Source organism: Ochotona curzoniae, unplaced genomic scaffold (genome assembly GCF_017591425.1).
Source record: "Ochotona curzoniae isolate NIBS_2020 unplaced genomic scaffold, NIBS_Ocur_1.0 scaffold_4505, whole genome shotgun sequence".
Lineage (NCBI taxonomy): Eukaryota > Metazoa > Chordata > Mammalia > Lagomorpha > Ochotonidae > Ochotona > Ochotona curzoniae.
The window spans coordinates 19,576,821-19,603,876 of record NW_024467118.1 but is presented as its reverse complement, the minus strand read 5'-3'; positions in this window follow the sequence as shown (position 1 = coordinate 19,603,876).

Genomic DNA, 27,056 nt, shown 5'->3' with positions numbered 1-27,056 from the left:
TCTGACTTTACAATAAAAATAAAATAAATCTTAAAAAAAATGGCTCAAAAATTTTTCTCTATGGCACAAATAATTTCATGTTTTAAAGGGAGACAATGACTGATTTATGATTTTCTGTGTTTTAAGTTGGCAAATATGTTTACACTTAGAGCCAAATAAAGAATAGTTGGTTCTTAATGCTGTTAGTGTTTGCCTTTTTTCTTTCTTTTTTTATTCCTTCTTTCCCCTTCCTTCCCCTCCCCTTCCTTTACTTCCTCCCTCCCTCCATCCACTTCTTTTTCTTTCTTTCTTTCTTCCTTTCTTTCTTTCTTCCTTCCTTCCTTCCTTCCTTCCTTTCTTTCTTTCTTTCTTTTCGCTCTCGCCCTTCCTTCCTTCCTTCCTTTCATTTTTTTTTTTTTGAACGGCAGGTTTGCAGAGAGAGAAAGGGAAGTGGAGAAAGAAGTCTTCCGTCTATTGGTTCACTACCCAAGTTACCACAACAAATCAACAGTTTATTCAAAGCTAGAAGCCAGGACGCCCGACTTGGGTTCTGAGTCCCAAGGACTTGAGCCATCCTGCTTTGCTTTTCCTGGGCGTAAGCAAGGAGCTGGATAGGCATTGGAGCAGCCGAGGAAACCAGTGCCCATATAGGATGTTCTGCAGACAGAGTAGGATGGCCCTTATTGTATCTTTAATTCTGTGAAAATTAGAAAGGGCTACTGCTTGAAGAGTAGAAGGGTGGAGAGAAAAGGGATATGTGTTTAAGAAGAAATGAGTAAGAGCAATAATTTTTGAGTGCCACAAATCAGGAAAAACACATTTGAGTCCATCTATAGGAGGACATCAAGAACATTTCACAATGGAAACAAAGGGCTTCAACAATGGTTGAAGGAAAAGAATCATTAGTTGCTAGTATCCGAAGCCCAAAAACTGTTCTTCTGGGTGATTTTCATGGAATAGTGCTGTACATAATCCACAGAATGGGTAGAATGAATAGTCGTGACTATGATTGTCATTAGTATGTAGTTGGTCTATGGTCAGCGCTTTCAAACAACATCTTTTTACATGGCATCCTCAATTTTTAGACACTTATTAATCTCAGGCTATTTTCTAGTTGATTAAACTAAGGCATTTGGTGACAATCAATGGTTCTCTGTCTCAGTGGCATAATAACCATCTGGAAATGCTCTTAAATAGCCTTAGTGCTTGATTTTTGAACCTCTTAGCAAAGGGATAGGACCCTAATGTTTTTTTAAATCTTTGTACACAATTTGTTCATCCCTACCACTAATTTTACTTCAAAAACAAAATTGAGAAGTTTTTATATGTATGTGTGTATATATATATAACATGTATAACATATTTATTTCTTTATATGTAACATATATGTTATGTATAAGAACTTATATATATGCTACACATATATTATATGTAGTATGGTGTATTATATATAGAACTTATATACATAAGTTCTTATATATAATAGAACTTATATATATATGCATATAAGTTCTTATATATATGTTTATATAAGTTCTTATATATAAGTTCTATGTGCATATATATATAAGTTCTATATATGTAACAATAAAACAATGGATGAGCATGCATTTAGGATTGGCACTTAGCAAATATAAATAAATAATATGACATTTACTTGTTTGTAGCATACATTTTAGGAAGTAATGGCAGGTTAACTCAAATGGTACTTTCACAACTAACCTGAAATTATGAAAACATCTCGTGGCATACGTTCAGTCCTCTGTTGTGTAAACATCCACCATTTGTTGTTTTTATAAACTCTGATGGCTTCCAAATCCCTTCACGTTGCTGCCCAAGCATTTGTTTTCTCCACCCAGCTCTCAGCTCTGCACGGATGTTGTTTCTTTCTTTTCCACATTAAATCATCTCTATTTACTAACCATTTTTCTTTAATTTTGAATTGTATGGTACAATTATATAGGGTCTGGGATCTCCCGCATGACCCAAATTCCCACCCCTTGACTAATTTTCTCCATTTTGTTACAATAGTATTGTCCTTCATAACAATTTATAATTCCATCAGTCTCAACAAAAACGTTTGCTTAATGCTTATCTACATCTCCCTGCTTCTAATTATACATTCAGGCCTTGGCATGCCATTTCTTCACCCTTATGGACTCAAAGAGCTATGAACAGCTGATTGTTTAATCTCAATTGTGATTTTCTTTATTGTCTCTTATCCTAAATCAAGTACTTGGAAGATATCTCCATTTCACTTTCATCCTTTCACATTCTAGGTTGTCTTATAGCACAATCTATCTCTATACTCTAAAATGTAGCATTAAGGTTTGAAATCCCCCCAACATAAACTTGAATTGTTTCAACTATGCCCAAGGCCCTTTGGATCCAGTAAACACACTTTTTTTTTTTAACTTCAGAAATAAAATACCCAAAATATCTCTGTCTTTCTCCCTGCCTCTCTCTGTCCTTCTTTGTGTTTCCATATGCTTCCTAAATTCTCAAGTCCTTATCAGTTCTAGCTTAGACTCCTGCAGCATCATTAGTATGTATCCTAAAACCAGCTTTGAACACCTGCACAGAGATTATTCCAATGCTAATAACTGTACCATATTCCAGAGAAAATTAGCCTGAGTTTCTGGGCCAAAGTATCAGAGAATGTCAAGCCCATTCTCTGAGTACTGAAGTTTGAATATCATGCAATCCGGCTAACTGTATGCCTTGTCTAAATTCCACTATTTCCTTGCATTACTCCAAAACAACTATTTCCAAATTATTTCACCCATAGTAAAATAGCCAAAGAATAAGAAATTAATTTCAAAATACCATTGATTTTTTTTTTAAAGACAAGCTGTTGTGCTGCTGTTTTACATTAATTACGGAATTCCAATTTATTTTCCTCCATCTACTCCTTTGAAGTTTTTCAGAAGTACTAAGTGCAAGACATGTTTGTGAAAACTTGACTCTATCGTGTTAACATGTGTATGTCTTTATAGATGTCAACTGCTTTTTTCCCTGAAATATGCTTGCTCCAATATGTGCCTCAGATCACAGACTCCTCTGCTCACCTCAATTGACATATTCTTAATTACTCGTCAGTTATCGCTTGAGTGTTGAGAGCCAAGGATAATATCAAACATCAAAAATACTAATGAAAGCTATTTCATGACATGCTCACTAATTCAATTTCATTCTTGGAACTGTGATGGTAACCTTGACTCCCATCTCCACTTTTCTTCACATACCCTGTCCTTTTAATCTCTAAAGAGTTGTGTCTTAACATGTTGGCATATTTGGGTGCCAATTAAGCCCTATGTCACCTTTGATGTTGAAAACTCAGCACAAATGCTATGTCCATAGAATCCAAATATCTTTCATTAATTAATTGACAACAATGTCCATGTCTTGAGCGTTTTCCTATCAGAAAGAACACGCACACGCACACGCACACACACACACACACACATACACAATTCCTGTGTCTTCCACATGACGCTATCTGGCACCCACCCTTCTCCATGAGCTACCTTTGTCAATTTTTTCCTATCGTGGTTAGATATATGTGATTAATGTATAAAACTTGTCTCTCAATGTATAAGCAATTGAATGATAAGTAGTTAGATTAATGAAGATTAAACTGCTATTGTTGATTAAAACTAGATTGAAGACAGGACATAAGTTCATGGCAAAAATGCACTTACTGGCCTCTGTTGAATTAGAGTGAATACATCATTGGGTTTGCGAACTTCATCAGCCTCACCCCCTGACTGCAGGAAAATTCTGCCTTGTGTAACAGAAGAGCAAGAATAGAAATAAGGACCCTGCATGGTGGCCTAGTGGCTACAGTCCTCACCTTCAATGTGCCAGGATCCCATATAAGCACTGGTCCTAATCCTGGCAGCCCTACTTTCCACCCAGCTCCCTGCTTATGGCCTGGCAAAGCCATGGGAGACCAGGAAGAACTCCTGGCTCCTGGATTCAGAATGGTGCAGCTCTGGCTGTTGTGATCACATAGACAGGGAATCATTGAATGGCAGATTTTCCTCTCTGTCTCTCCTCCTCTCTTTGTATATATACATTTGACTTTGCAAGAAAAATAAATGCATTTTTAAAGGAAAAAAAAAGAATAGAAATAAAAATGGAACCCCCCCCCCATTCATAGTGGTCTGTTATATTTGAAGGATACCCACAACCTTTGAATAGTTCTTTAATGATTACCCTGTAAACTTTTTATAATTTTTTTAGAAGTTTTTTAATTTTAAAGACAGAGTTATGGTGTGTGTGTGTGTGTGTGTGTGTGTGTGTGTGAGAGAGAGAGAGAGAGAGAGAAAGAGAGAGAGAAGGAGAGTTCTATGTGCTGCTTATCTCTCTAAATGGCCACAAAAACTAGAGAGAGTTGATTTATATTCGGAAATAAAGGAGTTAGCTCCCCATCTCCCATGCGGCTGGACCATCCATAAGCAAGGAACTGGATTGGCAGTGGAGTCTCCAGGACACTGCTTGGCACCTGTTTGGAATGCTGTTACCACAGGGTGGAAGATTAGCCAATGTTGACAATGTGCCAGCCCCAGTTTCTACCAATTCTTGATCTATACAAATTCAAACATATCATGCCATATCAAGAAAACAGAATGTGTGGGAATTTATGCCTATAAGTCTCAATTGTTTGGTAGATATCAACTGAATGCTCCATAAATTAACTCAATTCTTAGATGATTTTCCTAGAAATGTCAGAAAATACCAAAAGATGAGGAATAGGTGTTATAAGTCTACTTCTCACCTCATAGACAATTAAAAGTGTAGGTTTTAAATATTAAACAGATATAAAGTAAGAATTCTCTTGATTGCTTCTCTTAAGGTTGAACTAATTTGCTATAGTAGTTTAAAATCTCAAAACACATTAATTTTTTAAATTTTTTTTAGTCATCATGATAGATGTTACAAAGGTAATGCTGGTAGGAATGCTCCCTTCGGATAACTCTAATTTTTCAGACTTCTAGATATGTTCTCCAACCTATCCTCTTAGTTTTCCTGTATAAGAATCATTCATGAAATGATTGTCCATGTAGGATCTGCACGACATCCAGCCCATCATTGTCTTATCCTGGAATCCACCAAGAGTCTTTTCATTAGAACATGGCATTGATATTACTTGCCGTATTTTGGGGAATTCACGGTTTTGAAGTGATATTCCCTTTATTTTGACTAATATTACAGAAGCCTTTAACAACGCATAGCATGAAAGAAAAGAAAAGAACACATTCTGTTGGTAATGCATCAGCAAGAGTGTTATGTTCTCTTTCTCAGAAACTGGTGAGAAGGAGGGAAAAAGAGAAGGAAAGAAAGAGACCCACTTGATGTTAATGTGGCCTGCTCATGTCACAGAGGAAGGACCCATTGAGTAAATGAAGGCAAATATATTTCTACTCTTCTTTTAGGATCACAAGTATCTCAGTTGGTTTCAGTAGGCTGGGTGAAGTTTTCAATGACCACCAGGCACCTTGGGAATTAGGAAATATTTCATCCTTGTATCTTGACACCAAATATTTACAATGCCATTGCTGATGTCACAACCACTGCAATATTGCATCATAACCACTATCAGTTGTTTGTCTGTTTTCTTTTCTTTTTTTTTTTTTTCTTTCGAGGTCTAACATTTTATAATAAGTGCAAACGCATGCAATTTTCAATTCTTCCCTCCATTCCTTCTCATCCTCACCCCTACTTGGGATTCTATTTCCTTCTCTGTAGCTGACCCTACATTTGTTCTAATAAATTTAAAATGACCCATGCCCTTAAGAAAGTTTTGTCTACCAGAGAAAACCCAGTGATAAACAAGCCAACATGATTCATGGTGCCCGTTGATGTCACTCAACCGGGAAACTGTCACTTAATCAGAAAGCTTGCTTATTTCTAGGGGCAAAAATGTGCCAACATGTTTTCTCTGGATTCTCAGCTTTGCTGTCATGACTGGCACTTATTCTGGGAAATTGGAATATACAAATATTTTCCAGATTATGAAACAAGAGAAAAAAACAGAAGGGTCTTATTTGAGAAAAAGGGAGAAAAATTAATATGAGTAAGACTATACAAAGCCCACAGATAATTATTTAAGAATTGCTCAAACAAAAGCTAATAGTGGAATATTTATTGATGATGGGAGTAATAGTTTTTAATACATTTAAGTGATTTATGTGTTTAACTAAACTACAATAGCAGTTCATAATGAATAAGGAAATAAATCGAAATAGCTATATCTGCCTTCCCAAGGTTACACAGCTGCTAAGTGGTACAGAGTTGATCTAAAATCAGGATTTCTGGCTATAATAAATCTGGAATGATTTCTGGGACTCTGTTGATATCCAACTTTGTACATTCATGTAAAAAACTATCCTATGCATAGAATAAAAATATGTACTTAGAATAAAAAGAGACACATATGCTTTATATTAACACATCTTAATTGAAAGAAAAATTATTTTGAAAGTTATTGTTAAAAATGTAGTTACAGCAATTCACAAATTGCAAAACCGTACTCACTTTTGTATTCCTCATCACAATGTTAGAAAAGTTATGACTCACTATGCTTCTGATAAAGGTTTTGTGCCAATAGTTCATACTGACCACAGCACGAATTGTTTTGTTTTGAGATTGATTTTCTTGAAAGTTGAAGCTACAGGGAGAGAGGGAAAGAGGGGATAGATTTTCCATCTATTGGTTTATTTCCCAGTTGGCTGCACTGGGCAATAGCTAGAACTGAGCTACTCAAGAAAGGATCCAGTATTGTCAGGAAACAGACATAGAGTGGACACAATTAGTGCTGGGATTGAAATTCATATATAGTGAAGTTTATTATCAAAAATTTTGTAAAAGTGTAAAGAGGATGATTGACTACCAATGTGAATGGAGTTGAATGCTAGGCAGGGACTAAGTCTGTGATTTTTATAGTTATCATCTTGGTATCTAGGTATAAGAAAATTCCAAGAAGATGGAGTCGGTGGGGAGCAAAGCCAGCTTTCCTTGGGCATTTCAACCTTGATGGGTCTTATTCCCTGGGCATAAGGAAATGCAGAGACTGGGGTGGGGATAGGTTAAACTGGTATTTTAAAATACATTGTGAGAGTTCCTCCAAGAACCTTCCTTTGGTCCCTTAGTCCAGTAATGTTTTTCCTTTGGAAGGCCTTTTACCCCAACCATGTATGGAACTGCTGTGTCTTTGCTGTCTCTCTTAGTGCTGACCTGTTCCTTATGCAGACTGGCTTCTGACATAAGCTAACATTTACTAGCATCTGACATACTGTGCAAATATTTACTTATTCCTCTTCTCTGTTTATTCACTGGAATGCAAATCCAAAATAAGAATAACTCATTTTCTAAATATTATTATATAGAAAATTTTCAAGACTATTTTAATGTTGTTATAGGTAGGAAAGTTGAGGATGAAATAACAAAGTTAATCATATAGCAAAGCATTTCTTTTAGAGATAGATTGATATAATTCTTGATGAAACATCTAATTTTGGTAAATAGAATTTTCAACATCTAATGTAAACTGTTTATTTCTTCCTAAATGCACACTGTTTAAACCACTCTACATTGTTTCCTTAGCTTCCATAACTTATTTAGGACTTTCGAATACAATGTTATTCTAATAAGAATAATGTTGCCACTTATATCAAAACACAAAGCATTTTCATATATAGAAATGTTACAGTTATGAAAATAATTCAACAATTTTGAGAAAAGGGTTCTGCTAAACAAGCAAAAAAGAGACAATTAGTCAGAATTCATTCTACAGAAATAATGCAAATTTCTATTAAGTATGTTCAGCTACATTGCAAGCACTCCTTATGAAAAAAATTATATTATGTAGAGAATACATTAAAAAAACATAAGGGGCCCGACGTGGTGGCGCAGTGGTTAAGGTCCTCACCTTGCACGCCCGGGATCCCATATGGGCGCCGGTTCTATCCCGGCAGCCCCGCTTCCCTTCCAGCTCCCTGCCTGTGGCCCGGGAAAGCAGTCGAGGACGGCCCAAGGCTTTGGGGCCCTGCACCCGCGCGGGAGACCAGGAAGAGGCTCCTGGCTTTGGATCGGCATAGCATCGGCCCATTGCGCTCACTTGGGGAGTGAATCATCGGACGGAAGATCTTCCTCTCTGTCTCTCCTCTCTGTATATCCGCCTTTCCAATGAAAAATAAATAAATCTTTAAAAAAAAAAAAACATAAGTATAAGAACTTCAAATACATGGAGAGTTATTGATGTTCTGTATGCTTCATAAAGCTTATTTCTCATATCTGATCTGCTACTAATGCAGAAGAATTGTACATTAAAATACAGGCAAGATTTTAGATCATTTAAAATCTATTAAATGCTGAGATATTCTTATAATTAATTTTCCACTGAGATGAGAATTTAGAACCTAGAACTAATTTGCAGATGTCCATTCTTAACCGTAAAGGGAACCTTTACGTCATTTCCTAAGAATAACTTCAGTTCCAAGTAAAAATTCAAAGTATGCTTGTGCTCATAATTGGGATTCTTGAAAAGAATGACTTACGATGGGGCATAATTGTAGTGACATTTATTGAACTTCAAATATTTTTCCCATCAGTTTCCTCTTTTTAAACGGAAATATGCCATGGCAACAAGGTATTTGTGAACTCTGTTTTTCTTTGTAAACATCATCACTTCCCTCCTCTCCAACACCTGAGATAGGGCAAGACAAGTTGCCCAGTGGCAACAGGTTAGGAAAGAAAAGAGTATCATCATTGCACATCACGAGGAATGTGCTTGATCGATGGCATGTGTTTTTGATTTGAACAACGGATTGATAATTTATTTTTGTGAAACAGATTATTCCAATATTTTAAGCATAACATACTTTAGCTCACACTTTCTGTAGATTAAACACGTATATATGTGCCTGTTAGTTTATTGTAGTTAGTTTAAGCCCTATCATTCAGTTATTGGAAGGATTATCTTCTCTCATTCTCTTCAAACGAGATCTCCAGTTCTTTACAAATTGTTAACTTAAGGTTTTTCTCGGTTCCTCAGCTCATGAGGCTTTAGTTAGAGAAATTTATAAGATGCAAGCTTCTGAGAAGCAAACAACCGTCTCATCAGTGACACAGGGCAGAGTACACAGACATGTCCTGGTCATTCGGAGCCTAATTATGGAAGGCGTGTTCTGTTGCATTTGCCTAATGCAACTGATGAAAGAAATTTCATCAGATCTAACCGATGTCAACAGGACCGAATGTGTCAGCATGGGCATTACAGGGTGTCACGCAAACAGGTACCTTGCTCAAAGTGTTCTGCACTTTTCTGTACAGATATGTATGTGTTCAGGTATATGTATGTTGTCTATGCAAATTTATTCAAATACCAATGTGAAGGTAACAAATACATTTCGTTAGCAAAAAAAAAAAAAAAAAAGGCAAGAAAAGAAAAAATATAACATACTGCCAGAAATGTTTTTATCACCAAATGTTGCTGCTAGTGTTGCTGCCAACACACTTGTAGCAAAATTATACATGTTTTCTAACTGCTATTTTGGGACCATATTATTTGAAACAGATGATCACTAACAGTTCCATTTTTTAGCATATTGTTTTCTAAATATTTGATAAGTGTTACTAGTGCTTATTTGGACAGAAGCATCCAGGCCAGGTAAGAGATAATGATACAAAATTGTTGCAACGATGTGAAATATTTTGACAGGAGCTGTGTGTAAAGCAAAAACTATATAAACAGATACCAGAATACTTTTTAGTGGTGGTAGGTTATGTAACAAATCAATAGGTTTTTTTTTTTATATACAGGCAGATCATCTTAATATCTTTGAAAGTTGGCAAGCATCTTGATTTTTTTGGTAGCTTGGAGAGTAGCACTTCACACACTGAGATGATTTCGGTGTACTTTTCAACATGATCTTTGTCCCAGCATTCTGTACACTGACTTCCATACTACTTGCACTAGCCTACCCTCCCACCGACAGTGGAGTAGGGTGCCCTTTTCCACACATCCACTCCAGCAGCTGCTCTTACTAGATTTCCAAGTGTAGGCCAATACCACTGGGATTAGGTAGGGTCTCAATGTGGATTTTATTTGTATTTCTCTAATAACTAGGGAGCACAAGCATTTTTTTTCTATGTCTAGTAGCCATTTGAATTTGTTTCAAAAATGAACTTTGTGTGATCCAGCTGTCCTTCTTCTGGGAAAATACCCAAATGAATCTGCATATAAGAAAGTGACCTGCAACCTTATATTTAGAGAAATCCAATTCATAATAATGAAGACATTGAAACAACAAAGCTGCTCATCAACAGGGATGGATTAAAAAAGAAAAACTGGGGCTTCTGTTCTATGGAATATTTCTCAGCCATTGCAAGAGTGCAATTGCACAATTTGGAACAGAATGGTACCAACTGTGGACCATTATGCTCAGTGAAATAAACCAATACCCAAAGAGCAATATCATCTATCTCCTGCATTATAAGGCAATGTTCATGCAAAATACAAATTAATTAGGTATAGAAATAAAGGTATATGCACATATGTTCCCACAAAATGAACTGTATAATGGAGATTAGAAATGAGAAGTGAATACAATTGCAGTATGAGTCGCTACTCCTAAGGAAGAGAACTCCCAGTGAAACTGTTAAATATAGTTCACTATTGCTTTCCTAGGTTTTCTACATTTATCTCTACTATCTGCAGTGCCATCTTATACTTAGATAGCAGAATGATGGACTTGTGATTATTTCTGAAGGACTATACTATTGTAATTAAACGAGGGGAAATGGTAGAAGGGCTAATGGGAAGGGAGGAAATAAATTTAGAAGGGGGAATCCATATACCTGCAAATGGCATCACAGGAAAAATAACAATACAAAAATGATTTTATTTGAATTTTATAGCTCTTTGACACAACACCTTAGACATTAATGATGAAATGAATAGCCACACTGCAATTTTTATTTTTCAAGCATATATACATATATATGCACATATAATATATACACATGTATATACGCATATATAAATTGTTTTATAAAAATTAAGGCATGGGTCTAGCATGGTGGTCTTGTGGCTAAAGTACTCACTTTGCAAGCACCAAGATCCCATATTTCAACCGACTCTAATCCTGGCAACCCTGCTTCCCATCCAGCTCCCTGCTTGTGGCCTGGGAAAGCAATCAAGGATGGCCCAAAGCCTTTGGACCCATCATCCAGCTGGGAGACCCAGAAGAAGCTCCTGGCACTTGGCTTCGGATTGGCTCAGCTCTGGCCATTGCAGTCACTTGGGAAGTGAATCATCAGACGGAAGATCTTCCTTTCTGTCTCTGATCCTCTCTGTATATCTGACTTTGTAATAAAAAATAAATAAATCTAAAAAAAAGAAATGGTGAATTATTACTTATGCTGTATTTAAAAAAATAAGTCATTCACTAAGTAACATTCAGTGTGATGAAGATAAAAGAATTATAAAATTGTTATTACAATAATATTACATGATTTGTAACAAAAGTGCCATCATGGAAAAAAATAAAATAAGCACCAAGTGATCTTTGTGTTATTTGAAGTGATGCATTTTTATAAATCTGATTGAATGATATTTTTCATTGATATAAAATACTTTATTCTTTGTATTATAGTTTTGGTGATACTTTTCATTAAAAAATAACATTTGCCTAGGTCTGACAAATTTGTAGAATTAAAGGCAAGTCACATAAATCTCTCTTGTTCATTGTTCTCTCAGAGTGACTGTTGCACTGTTGCATAAATTCATCCCCAACAGAGCTGCTGCATTTCACATTGATCGTTACCTTCCTAGGATGGAGACTTCAAACATTCTTTGTTTATTCTGTAATTGTATTGACTACATGATCAGTGGTTAATTAATATCTGATAAAGAATGAATTGAATAATAAATGCCACCAGTATTTTGACATGATCTGGATGTCATTCTTTTGTGATTTTAATTGTGTTTCACTTGGAGAAAATGCTCATAACTTAGATCAGTTTTTTTTTATAGCAGTCATTTTCCTGAGATCATTAAAGATTTCAAGCATTTTTATTCTGTTTTTCCAACTTGAAGTTATTTTGTTTCAATTTATTTTAATATAAGAGATACATATTTCCACTCATGATGTTTTGTCTCACATAAAATACTTCTCATTTATTTCAAGACAGAAAATAAAATCACTTCATTGGAAGTTTACTGTTAACTTTGGGAAATTGGTATTTTTCTAAATGAGCTGGACTTGTTTAAATATTTATTTTACTTGTATTGGAAAGACAGATTTACAGAGACGAGAGACAAAGAGAAATGTTTTATACCCGCTGGTTCACTGTCCGAGTGGCCCCAATGTCTGGAGTTGAGTCAATCTGAATCCAGATGCCTGGGGGTCCCTGCAGGTGTCCCATGTGGGTTCAGGGGCCTAAGATTTGAGGCTACCTTCTACTGCTTCTCCAGGCAACAAGCAGAGAACTTGATGGGAAGTGGAGCAGCTGGGACATGAACCAGTACCAATATTGGATTCCAGCACATGCAAGGCGAGAATTTTGTCACTAAACTATCATGTTGGGTCCATAAGTTGAAATTTTTATTATTGGTGGCTAATTGCTATTTCTTTATCATTAGGATTATACTAAATGCCAGAAAACAGAGAAGCTCCAAAGTTATTTTCAATGTATTCCTGAGCAGCCAATACAATAACAAATGCAGAACATGTCAACATATATACATATCATACAAACACCTCATTTTTGTTAGAATCGTATTTAAAGTGTAGGACTGCTTTCAACTGATGACAAATGTTCTGAATTTCCATGGGAATTGTGAAATTTTGCTTGGGAAAAACTCAGCCTAAATATTGAGGCTGAGGAAATATGCTTAATCATGATTTACTTTTCCAAGAGTGTAAAGAAAAGCGACACAGAAATCAAGAGACAGTGAGAGATCTCAAATACTCTGCAGACATCCTTTTTCAGTTTGGACAAACGAGGAGCTTATAAATCATCACTCCCATCTCTACACGTTTGAAAAGTACTGATGAAAAACAACAAAGAAGGAGCAGTCTGAGATTTGTCAGTCAAAATTACCCTAGGGGAACCTCACAATTAGAAGTACTATGGTATCCTAAACGACTCCTAAAAGAGAAAATGATAAGTGGAGCAAACTCGTTTTGGTTTTTAATTAATACTAATGTATTAATATTTGCTCATGAATTTCTGCACTCTAACAATGTAAGTGGTGAAAACAGGCAAATAGAGTGAACTGGGTGCCTGAGTTCTCTTCATTTCAATGTTCCTCCAACCCTACAAACTCTAAAAATTAATTAGATATGTGTATATATGGGCAAATGACAGATTTTAGTTTCTTAAAGAAATAAAAATTTTAGTTCCTGAAAGTGTAATGTTATCTTTTTGGTTTTTGCTTTTTCACATTAATAAATCAGTCAATGTCTTCTCAGAAATAGTTTCAATACAAAATTAACTACTTTTTTTTAATATGCACAGCTGAAGGGTGTAAGCTTATCCCTCAAAACTTTTGCCCATCTTTTCTTGCATGTAGAATGAAACTTAAAAATAATCCTTGCATGTATGTATTTCTCCACATCAGCACATTTCTTTGACTTGAATTTACAGATATGTCAAGTTTCTAAAACATCAAGCGATATAAAAGGCAAATCAGCAATCAAGATAAATTTTTCCTTCAATCAAAACAAACACAAGTGTCTTTTCATAAAACTTCCTTAAGAATTCAAGGTCAGAATATACTGTCTTTAATTGTTAAGTGCTGTCGAGTATGATCAAACAAAGAATGTGTCAAAATTACGGTAACAAACTTTAGATCAAAGCAAGATTAATCTCCCTGAAGGAACTTAGAGAGTTGGGTCAAAATATGATTTTTGTTTTCACACAAAGGGCATGCTGTTTGCACTTTCAAAAGATAAATCTTAAAAAGAAAAGAATCAAATCTCCTTTATTTTTCTTGCTTTTATTTTTTTCTTCAGTGTGATTAATTCGGTTTTGAGTCTGAAGCTAATAGTTACCATATATAAGATTACTGTAATAAGACTGACTTTGTCTCACCACTAATGATACCTAATGAACATTTAAATTAAATTCTAATGTCAACTTATTTAATTATCTAATGTCATATTTTCTTAAATATTGAGATAATTTTCATTAATAAATATGCACACATAAATGTAATAAATATTACTGTGTAGGTTTGAATTACTTCTTAATTTCTGTATCTTTATTAAAATCCCATGTATTCAGAAGATGCTTATCCTCTGGGAAAGTTAATTTGTCATCTTGGGCAAGCTAAGAATCTCATAAATGACTAATAGAGCTTCCTATATACTATTATATTTGTGGCATAGAAGTTTGAAGCACATCATCATTTTGTATCTGTTTAACAAAATCGATGATAATAACACAAGAAACTGGTGTACAAATCCACAATGAGTCTTTCCAGGGCACGAATATCCGCACTGAGGCATCTTATAAATGACAACGTCTTTCTCTTGATTTGCGCAGAATCCCTGTCTCCTTATTTAAGAAATCCTTCTCTGTCCCTCTCTGTAACATTGCCTTTCAAATTAATTAATTAGTTAATTTAAAAAATTAAAGTTATGGCTCAGTACCAGAACACTGATTGAAGCCTTGGCTGCTCAAATTCCAATCCATCTGTCTACCGGGACCAGCGGTTGGAATAGCCCTCCCACTGTCTCTTACTCCCTTTCTCCAAAATCCTTATTGTAAAATAAGCTTAAATATATTTAATTAGATCATAACTATCTCTATCTCATTTACTGGACTCCAAATTGATTATAATAGTAGAATATATGGGTTATCTGTGGTTGTATATGAATATACAGCATGTTTAGAAAAATTGGCATCATTGCATAAGCAATTATAAGATGTGTATACATTTCCAATTAATTTAGTAATTTTCTTTGCAATTTAGAGCCACAATGATGATGCATAGATATACATAAATATAATGGTACATATAGTAAAATATCCACAAATAAATCATGTAGCTATACAGACAGGTGGCAGTAGTGTAGAAAAGCATTGTTACACATAGAACACAGAATTAAAAATTATTCAATGACATTTGATGTTCAATTGCTGCCATTGAAAGATCTAAAGAAAATAAAAATGTAACAGTCTTCACAAATCTGAGTTTGCAAGATTCAACAGGTTAACTTGTGTCAAATGAGAAAATTAGAGGGATATGGCATTATCTAGATAAATGACCTTTTTTCTAAAAACTTCTTATGATACATAGAAAGCCAATATCAAATTAATATAAAAGGTAAAATAGTGGAAAATGACACAAGTATTCTGACCCCTGTCACACATTGGGAAGATACAGATGAGCTCATGGTCCCTAGATATAACGGAAATAATTAATGGATTTACTTCACAGTCGCAACTGAACTTAATGAATTTCAAATGTAGAGAAAAGCAGACATTGGCTTTAAAGACTTATTGTATTTCAAATAGACACATCCATAAAGCATAGTTTAAATTAGGATGTGCACTTAATTACTACGATTAAAGCATCCTATACATGTAAATTTACTAATTATATCTCAAATCGTTACCAAATATATGGAAAGGCGGTTTTACAGAGAGAAGGAGAAACAGAGAAAAATCTTGAGCCCGCTGGTTCACTTCTCAAACGGCCGTGATGGCTGGAGCTGAACCAGTCGGAAGCCAGGATCCAGGAGCCTTTTTTTTGGGTCTCCCATGCAGGTGCAGGGTCCCAAGGGTTTTGGGCTGTCCTTGACTGCTCTCCCAGGCCACAAGCAGGGAGTTGGTAGGGAATCAGAGCAGTTTGGACATGACCTGGCACCAGCCCAAATGGGATCAAGGCACAAGCAAGACAAGCACTTTAGGCACTATGCTAAAGCGCCAGGCACCTGTATTTCCTATTTTTTAAATCAATGTATATTGTATTTTAAGTTATTAAGTGTATGGTATGTTATATATATATATATTTTTACTCAGCATTTTTATAACCTTTGTTATTATTTTTTAAATGCTACCTTTATTATTATTATTTTATTACCTTTATTAATCAATTTCTTAGTTCCTAAGTATCAATTTGGTGAAGAAAACACACAAGGTAAAATTGTACTGATATCTTTGAGAAGAATTTACAGAAACTGGGAGCCGATCTAATTTTAGTATCAAGGGGGTTATCTGATTCATGTTACCAGGAAAGCCCCACAACTTTGTCATCAAAACCTGATTTGTCTTCACCCTTATGCTAGCTACCATCCACATTGTTGTTGACTTTATTCCTGGGCTAGGTTCCCTTTTGAGCAACAGATGAGATATTTCCTGGGGGGTAAGAAACACTACATCTAGTAGTTCAATGTTAAAAGGACTCAATAAATTACTGGTTCATTGATTGGCATGTACCAGTATACCTTAAGTTGCATAAGTTTGCCTTTGTGAATGTGGCTGAATCTTCGTCTACCCGCAGAAAGAGGTAGATCTTTTTGGAACGCAGTGACTGCTTCTCAGTGGATGTTGAGAAAAAAAATGAGGGTGCCTCAGGATCATGAACTCCATTTCATCATTTCAGCCACTGATGTACTTTAGAATTTTAAATAACATTCCTTAGAATACTCTGTCAATATTCTTGTGCATTTTGTTTCATCAACTTCTGCAAGATGTGATTTCTAACTTTGAGGTAGTCATATGATTAAAGGCCACACATTGATATTCATGTAATGTCAGTGAATTGTGTTGGTATGGTAATTGTTCCATGATATTCTTGCTTACAATATGTTAAAGTTTTGCATGTACAATGTGTTATGAAAAAACAAATGTTTTATGGCATGGTTATATTAGAATAAATAGCAAAAGCGTTACTGCGAAGAATTTTCATTTTTCTGGTGAGAGCATACAACTCCAGTGACCTTTGTATATAGGCACCTCTTGACATTTATTCCTCCTCTGTCACTATAATTATGCAACATTTGACCAACCTGTCCAAATCTCTCATTGCCCACTAACTACTCAATTCCACGGCATCTTCCCTAACTTTAAAATGCATTTCTAACATTCCTACAGAATAATAAAGCAAATATGTACTAAATTGAACTTGGAATTTAGTATCCAAAGGAAGTATCTTTAAAATAATTACCAGTAAACGTTTCCTTTAGTTGCTCTCCTTTGGTCCATATGTTTATTCTTGCTTGGAAGCTAGGCATCGCTCTAAGCTCTGTTCTTCTCGTCCTCCTTCTTGCCAGACCTCATATTGCTAATCCGTTGATTCCTTCTATCCCTGGAAAGCTTATTGTTTGACATCTTTTAGTCTACAACATCAAAGGTTCTAAAGCCAGGATTGAGTCTTCTTTCTCCTTGAATACCCCTTCCATCCTGCTCCCTGCTCTCACTAAGTGCCCTGAAAGAAGTGTTAGGTAATGCTTCCATTTTCATCACTCAGTCAGTCCTCATTTAATCAGCTTCTGTGATATCACCTGTCTGCCTAAATCTCAATCACTTCACTGTCAAGTCCAATGTTTATCCTCAGTCCATCCTGCTTCTATATCTGTGCTACTAAATGCCATGCATCCATTTCTTGTTACACACATTTTGTTCTCCAACTCAGAATTTAAAAGTCTTTTTTTTTTTTTATCTTTGGTTTCTTTCTATAGGAGTAATGCTATTATTTATTTGTATTTCCAAAGTAGCACACTTCATATTTCTTCTTTACCTCTCTGGACACTGTATGGTTCTCTTAGCACCTCCATTTTCTGTTTCATTATTTTCCGGGGTCATGTAACGTTTATATCTATAGTTAAGGTTAATGTCCATGAGCATAAATTTCTCAGTGTAAGTTTTTATTTTCACCTCAATGACGTATTACACATGCACAGTTAAAAATCTTGACCAGTTGCTTCTTGAATGGATGACTCTCAGGTTAAGCATTTTAAAATTTTATACACATGTTTTTGTAGTCCTATTTGTTAAAAATAATTTTTCTTTAGAAATATTTACAATAAAAAAGAAAAAAGCTCTATTAAATAAAATCTTATCATAATTTCTAATGGCAAATTATATATTGCTTAAGTATTACTCTCATCCATTACCAAGAAGACAGAAATGTTCAGGGCCCCTGTGCAATAGCTTGGTAACCGAAGTCCTCATCTTGCATACACCAAGAGCCCAAATGAGCATCAGTTTGTGTTCCGGCTACTCTACTTCCCATTGAGCTCCTGCTTGTGGCCTGGGAAGAGAGTGGAGGATGGCCCAAGGCCTTGGACCCTACATTTGTGTGAGTTAATCAGAAGAAACTTCTGGCTCCTGGCTGCTGGCTTCAGATCAGATCAGCTTTGGCATATGCAGCCATTTGGGAAGAAAACCAGTGTGTGGAACATCTTTTTCTCTGTTTCTCCCCTCAATAAAATCTGCCTAATAAAAACAAATTTTAAAAAAATTCAGATTACAAAGATTTGTTTTCTTCCAGCCTCAATTAGTTGCCAGCATTAGTCTATGCCATTCCTAACATGCAGTAAATTTCCTGAAATATACATTTCCTAATTATTTTTGCTACATTGCTGACATTCACAGAATCCTGTTAAATGAAAATCGATGAAATGTATACTATGTAACTATTTTTTAGAATAATTGGGTTTGGATAGTATTAGTAGAATCCTCTAGTGATTGAAACCCAGAAGTAGATGTGTTTTAATAATAGTTCAATTCTAAGTTGTTAATGAAATCAAGATCTCAATTCATTCTCTTGGAATATGAATTAAGTTCAGTAATTTAATTGATTGTATCTCACATGAAATATGTGGGATCTTATACATATGTAGATAGATATATGTGAATAAATACAAGTCATTATACATGAGGAAAACATACAGAAAGCACTCTAATGTTTCAATTTGAAACAAAATACTTACATGAGAGGCAGAGAGACATACAAACTGAAAACGTTCACCAACTGGTTCACTCTTAGAATACAATTGATTGCTTAATGCAAAAATAATAATAGCAATATGGTTCAATTCTTAATATGCATGTGCACATTAATCTAAATATAGTCAGTTAATGATGTCAGGAATCAGGAACCCCATCCAGAAGTCCTGTTTGGGTGTCAGGATCCCAGGCAGGGGGAGCCTCTTTGGTGTTTTTCAGGGTCTGCACGAACAGAAATCTCAGGTCAGGAGCTGGAGCTAAGAATCAAACCCAGAAACTTCGGCAGGCAGGGTGTGTCTTTCCCACTAGATTAAATGCCTAATTTCAGTGTAACACCCTGTAGTTGGCGAACATGGATATGAGAAAAAAAATGCTGAAAGACATTGGCCATCTACTGCTACTCTTGTCTCACACTGTGCCCTGCACAGCTGAATTGCATGATTTTGCTGCTTAAAAATGTGCAGAGGTTTATATACACGATGGTGTACACTTTAGAGCAAAGAAGAGTCCTTTGGCAGTGGAAACAGGCCGTACCTTGCAATTAATTTCTGCACATGGTTGCATGATAAGCAGGCTTTCTGCATGGCAATATTCAGACTATCTTGTTTGCTAAATTCTGTCAGATCTGGGTTCCTTGCCCTTGCCTAGGACATTTTTTTTTACAGCAATGATGTTAACAAACCCAAATTTAAATGAAGCAGGTTGAATTACATATTGAGCATTGAAAAATATGCTTTAAAAATTTCAATTGCAAGAGTCAATTTATCAATACCTGGATAATAACTACCTGTAGGCTGACTTATAAGACATCTTCTAAAAATATGGATATTTATTCATGTATCACTTCTTATTATTATCTGGGGATGCTCACTGATTTTGCCTCTAGCTACATTTACAGAAAGAAACTCAGCTTTAATCATTCTTCAACCTGATTAATCCTCTCACAGCATTGAGACAAAAGACTGAATAAGCAGGCTGTCTTTTTGCTTTGATTCACAGTTCAAGGCTCACACTGCTCTGCCTCTCACAAGCAATCTCAAAGCTTTCTAATCATCAGTATAAACAACAGCCTCACCATAGCACGCAACAAAATTGGTTTGTCTTGTTTATAGCTGTAAAAATAATTTTTAGCCATATCATGAATTTTACTTGGGGATGCTAGTCATTTTGGGGGTTTTAGGTGATTATAGAAGTATTTCTGCATGGCAACAATATCATCAATCACTGATAAGCTATAGCACCTTACTGTAGGCTAAATTCTGTTTTAAGCTTTATTCAAGCTAAATTAGTTTTATCTGTGTGGTGACATCATGAGGAACCATCATTCTCATGTCACAGATGAGGTATTGAGGCTCTTGTACCTTCACTAGAAATCACTTGCCTAAGTATCTGATGCAATTTATTTCAAGGCAAAACTTGGAAACTCATTATTTCCTATTTGCTCTGTCATCCTTGAAGTCAATAATAAAGCAGGTGCTGTGACTCCGGCATTACTTGTATATAATTGTTTGAGTCATAGCAGCTCCATAGCTTCATTTCTGTTCCAGCTTCCTCCTAAAGCTGCTGGCAAAGCAACAGGGTGTAGTCCAAGCATTGTCTCTTCCTGCCCTGTTGGAAACTCATACGTAGTTCTGGGCTCCAGACTTAAGCCTAGCTCAGCCCTAGATATTAAGGACATTTGAGAACTGAACCACTAGATGGACAATCACTGTTTTCATATTTTTCCATGTCTCTCTTTCTGATGTTCCTTCATTTCAGCAAGCAAATCCAAATAAAAGTGAGATTTAAGAATTGCATAATGATGGGACTGATGTTGTGGCATAGTAAGTAAAGCTGCCATTAATGACAGTGCCTATTTGGGCACGGATTTTTTCTTAGATGTTATACTTCCAAATCAGCTCCCCACTAATGACATGGGTGAAGTAGAAGAAATTGTCCCAGTGTTTGAGCCTGGCTATCCGTGTTAGGGATCTGAAGACTGCTCTTGGCTCATGGATTCTGGCTTCAGCCTCACCCAGCTATGAGATGTAGAAACCATCCAGGGAGTGAACCAGCAAATGGCAGATTTCACTGTCTTTCCCGTCCCACCCTGTTAATCTGACATTCAAATAAATAAACCAATTTTTTAAAACAACATTCAGTACAAATGCATATGTTTCATTCCTTTTTAAGAATGTTGATACTTGACCTAATCAGGAAGTAATCTCTATGCATTTTTAAACCATATTAACTCTATATTTCTGATATAATAAATGTCCGTAAAAAGTAAGATATCAAGCCAGGAATGATAACTCAACTGGCCAATCCTCTATCACCAAGCACCCACATTCTCTATGGCCACCAGTCCATGTCCCGGATACTCAATAGAAGTCCCCCACAGCTGTTTAGGTCATGCACTCTCTAACTTAAATAGCCACAATTTTGCTATCTAAAATGATTATCTTCCACCTATCTACCATGTTATATGCATTACATTTTCAGATAAAATTACAGTAACTTTGTTTTTAACTTTTCCCAAATTCTATATTTTTGCATGTATATATGCGTAAATCTAAGATGTACTGAGAAATATTTTATGCTACGTATTAAACACTGTTGCTAGTTCTGCATTGAAGTACTCCTCTGTTACCTGTGTTAATTGCTGATAATATATTTGTGCAGCCATTAATGTTGCCTTTTACATCATCACAACAAATAGTTATCACTAAGTCAGCTGTCAAAATACTCTTTCAAGTTATCTATCTTTGATTTTGATTCTTTCAGGTCAAACGCAAAATACATTAGAGTCAGCATATTGCATTTTTTTTTCCTTTTAAAAACTTTTTAACACAGTTTAGTATTAGATACACTCCAATGTTTTGTTGTCTTGTCAAAGGTGTCATACGTTTCCCCTTCTAAAAGCATAACACAGATAATCCATGATGTTGGGCTGTTGATTGATGGCAAACGCATAAAAATACAATGTGCATTAACATGAGCATGATATTTCAAAATGTGTAATTGTATAGTGCAAAGAATTTAACAAGCCAAAGATTATGTAATACAAATTCAAAAATCGTAATGTGGAATAATGCATGCCGGAGGATGATTTTTATTATTTCAAAATGTAATGATAGTATGACATTACATCTCCTTTGGAGAATGCAAAGTAAGAGCTACTGAAAACAAAACACTAAGCATGCATGTCTTAGAGAATAATTTAGTGACAGAATAGAGAATATGATGGAATAATCCTTTGTCAAGCTCACAATGAGGAAAAAAAATATAAGGATCAACAATATTTTATCTAGCCAATGCGTTTCTTCTTATATGGATAAAATCTTTTTTTTTTTTTTAATATAAGAGCTTAAGGAAGTTACACAGTCCAAATCCACTCCCTAGGCACACAGAAGTGAGTAGTCATCCTCCCAGCTCAGGGACAGTACTTCCTTCTCAAACACTTACGACACAAGCCAAGGTGATCCAGGGAACCAGAGGTGAGCGACCCAGCGAGAACTCTGCTGTGAAATTACTCTGTAAGGTTTGTCCAGGAGCCTAAGAGGGACCCTGCTGCCACTCAGTGCCCTGTGTCACTTTGTGCTATATATCACATGTTCCATCCCATGTCCCAAGTTCTAGCTGGGACACTGCCTTCTCATCCACAGCCTGCCAATAGCCGTTTCTTCTTTGCAAGTCTTGTGTTCTCACTGGTAAAGTTGCCACAACCTTTCTTCTGATTCCTTCATATTCATTTATTGATACAGCTGTAACACAGCTTTGCAAACGTAAGTGCAGAGGACCAGGACTTGACTGTTTTCTCAATCACTGTAGTCCAGTCATTCCTGACTCCCACCTCAGTCTAGTCCTTTCATATATCCCTTGTTACTGTGGCAAGATTCTATCATATCGCAACAGGGACTGATACTGCATCCTCATTTCTTCTCTTTGCTCTATTGCACAAATTTTCTTAACACAAGGATCAGGTCCCTGGTGGGAGAGGTCTTTGCATATCAAAGACAAGGAGCATGTGCGTGTCATAATGCACTAACAGTGATAATTGGGCTTGGCTGTGTGAGATAAAAATGGGAGTAGGCCTGGGCATTGGCCCGGGTACCGATGTGGCCAGTTGAATAACTGGAAGTGTCTTTCCTAAAAATGGCAAGAAATCAGTCTCCAATGTTCACATGTCAAACAGCTCCACCGTTCTCCGGTATCTTTTCTTCAGACTCAGCTTCTTGAGCCCCTTCCTCTTGTCCTGCTCTCCTTCTCCACACCCACCTTCTTTCCTGTATCCCTCTCATTGCAAGATCTCAGCCCCGCTCCCAAAAACAAGCAAACTCCATCAGCTTTCTGTCCCAAACTTCTTCCTCCTTTGCCCAAGGGGCATTCCTTGCCCACTCTGACTCCACAACTTACAGAGTGTTTCTTTCACACATCCCAGGGCAACTGATTGTCGCTCTGCTTGCTTCTTGGACCCCATATCACATCCAGAATGCTCACTCGTTCCCTACGCATCAGTCCCTGCTGGCATTTCAAATCCCCCCTACAAGCCTGAAAATTCATAGATGATAGCCAGCACACAGATTTGCCCTTCCTACACGTGCAGTTTTGGGATAATTCAGAGGTAAAAGGGCTGTGGATTCCCTGCAACCCAGGATGTGGGTACAGGGAAGACAGAATGGCAAACTGACTTTCAGCCTGAAATGTCATCTTGTTTGTTATAGCATCTGATAAAAATGACTAGACATTTTTTGTTGTTACTTTCTGGATTTTGCTGTCACTGCTGTCTTGTGCTGTCTTGTGCATCTTCTCCAGTGGCCTGAACTACCTATAACTATGTCCTTTTCCCAAACAGGCTGCTCTTTTCTTTTGTACAAGCTATGCCAACCTGCCTGGACCTAAATAGTTGTACTTGAATTCTCCAAGCTGCTTCCTGTGTAACCACTACACAAACTGTAGCCCTGGGAAAAAATAAAAAGGAGGAGAAATTATCTTCTCCATACTCTAAGAGGGTAGTTCCTGGTGGCAGACCTTGCACTAAAATAAATACAAGAAAGAGATGAATCACTAAGAAGTCACAAACAGTGCATGAGGCATGTGCTATAGATAGATGGGAATTTAACCTTTATATTTTATAATAATTTTATAATAATTCCATAATATATAATGCTGTATGTTATATATAACACACACTATATAAAACATAAATAGAAATATGGAAATATGCATATAATGTACAATAAACGTATAGGTACATTATATATCTCCATGCATATATGTTTAACAGATGTGCATTTAAATGCATACAAATATGCATACAAGTATGCACATATACTATTTACAATATACAACTACATGTGGCTATATTATAATGTAACATACATATAATTATGCAATCTCATTTATCAATTAGTAGGTTATAATATTTTATCATAAATTGTTAAGTTATACATAATTTTATAATGATTTTATTATAATGATTACAAAAGATGAAATTGCTATATTTAAAAACTAATTCAAAACTGGAAATATTAATCGATGATTCATAAATTCTCATTGTGAGCAACACCGTCAATCTTATCTAATGGATTAGGGAAAATCTCAGAAATGCACATATCTTCAAGTAGCATCCATGCCAATACATTTTGCTTAAATTTCAAAATCAAGGTAAGGACAAAGCCGAGGTGCTGCTGACGTAATCATCACATTGAAACAGGGAAAATACAATCAGACAAGGAAAAATATCAAAATATTAACTAAAGCAAATGAGCATATGTCAAACATGGAATGAATCAAGATAATTTATTTTTTTTCTACTAGAAAATAAAGCATGAAATGGGAAAGCATTAAAAGATGAAATATTTTGTTTACAAATGTGAAATTTAGCATCTTTAAAGTGTGGGTGTTGCTCCACAGCAGTGAAATTAATATATTTGGCCTTTCTGTACTAGTGAAAACAATCTCAGAGTTCAAGTAACCAGAATGAGTCATATACATTTATTGGACTATGTGATTCAACTGCATATGATCATTTTCACGGATTAATATTTATTTCAGCAATAGGGGGAAAAAAAACACTCCATAAAAAAAATCACCTGGGTAGGGAATGTTTGTTTTTGTTCATTAACTCCTTCGAGATCTTTGATAGTTAGAGGCTGTGTTTAAGAAACTTAATATTAACTTAAGACATATTTTATATAAAAAGAAAATTACTTACCAAAACACCGTGTGCTCCAAAAAAAGTGATATCAGGTGAGGTTTTCTCTTTACCAGCTCCCTGAGTATCTGATGATACTATTGGAGTATGATGCCACTGATCAATTTATATTCAGTAAATATAACAGATTTGTGTTTCGTATTTGAATTTTGTTTTACTTATGCCAGAAAAATACTGCCCTCTGCTCTTTTGTTGGCCAAGTAGATCTATTCTCAAACTCTCTATAAAATTAAACCTATATTAATGACTTGTACATTTTGAATGCATTTCTAATACAGTTGCAAGGCTTATAAATAATGACCTATATCACCAAGAGATGGAATTCATAATGGCTATGACCTCGGTTGCCTCGTCCTAGCTAATATTTTATTTCTGATCATAGCATGCTAGCACATTCCAATCTCACTAATAATTCAGGTCAATCACTCTTTAAATCGTAATGTATTTTTCAGAATACAATGTTTACCAGAGTACAAATTTGCATTTTGCCTTAGATTAAATTCCATTTGGCACATTCTTTCTCACAGAAATTATCTGGATGATGAAAAATATTATTCTCAAGTAGAAGTGACAACGTTTCAGTTGGCAAAGCCATAGATGTACTCCAAACTTGTTAAAATAATGTAATACCAAGTGCTGAGTATATAAAAATGATTCCAAATTCCTGACTTTTCTGATTTGGACTTCGGCTTCATCTGAAATGTGTCTCTATATTTCTTTATCTGGATGCTTAGTTAATGAATCTAACCTCCATGAATCATATAAAATAACAAAGTAGTAGTTTTATGAAACATACATGAGTTATGCATATGTGTATATGTTCTGTGTGTCAAAGTCTATTCTTGAAATAGAGAACTGCAAAAAATAATCTTTATAGGACTGCCGCAAGAAAAACAAAATGTGAATTTTCTTGCTGCATATTTTGTTCATCTCTAACTTTAATACAGATCAGTCTTCTGTGTATGAGTATCCGCATTCACTGACTGAAAACTGTGTTGACATACATCTGTCTGGCTCTGATATCGATGGACATACTTGTGGAAGATAATTAGTCGGTTGATTGTCAGTCCACCATTATTAGATCCAAAAATAAATATGATAATCTAACAGCATGTACCCTTCCCATTTCAAGAGACTCAGTTACTTGAACTGCTTCAAGGCACACTGTACTTTTTTTAATTTTCTGTATATAGATCTACATTTTAATATACATATATATTTGAAGAAGTTCCCAGTATAAATCCAGGAGACCTAGAAGGAATTCAAGGATCCTGCCTTCGGTCTGCCTAAGCTTTGGTCGTTGTATCCTCCTGGAGAGTGACTCACTGGATGCAGAATCTTTCCCTAGCTCTTATCACTACCATTACTTCACCTTTCAAATAGTGCAACTAAATACATATTTTTAAGATTTATTTATTTTATTGGAAAGGGATATTTACACAGAGAAGGAGAGACAGAGAAAAACATTTTCCATCCACTCCACAAGTGGCTACAATGGCTGGTGCTGAGCTGATCTGAAGCCAGGGGTCAGGAGCCAGGAGCTTTTTCCAAGTCACCCAAGTGGGTGGAGGGTCCCAAGGCTTTGGGCCATCCTTGACTGACATTCAGGCCACAAACAGGGAGCTGGATGGGAAATGGAGACGTTGTGACATGAACTGGCACCCCTATGGAATCCCAGTGATGCAGATCAAGGTCTTAAGGCACTAGACTACTGAGCCCTAAATTAAAAGACAGAGAACAGATACTGTAAAACAAATATATTAAAAATTGAGATAATTGTAAAAATTATAACAATATTCTATATTTACTAGTCAAAAGATAAGATGCAATGCAATTATTACAAAACAAAACAAATAAAAATCCTCTGATCGTGTGTCCAGGACAATGGTTCAACTGGACAGTTCCCCACCTG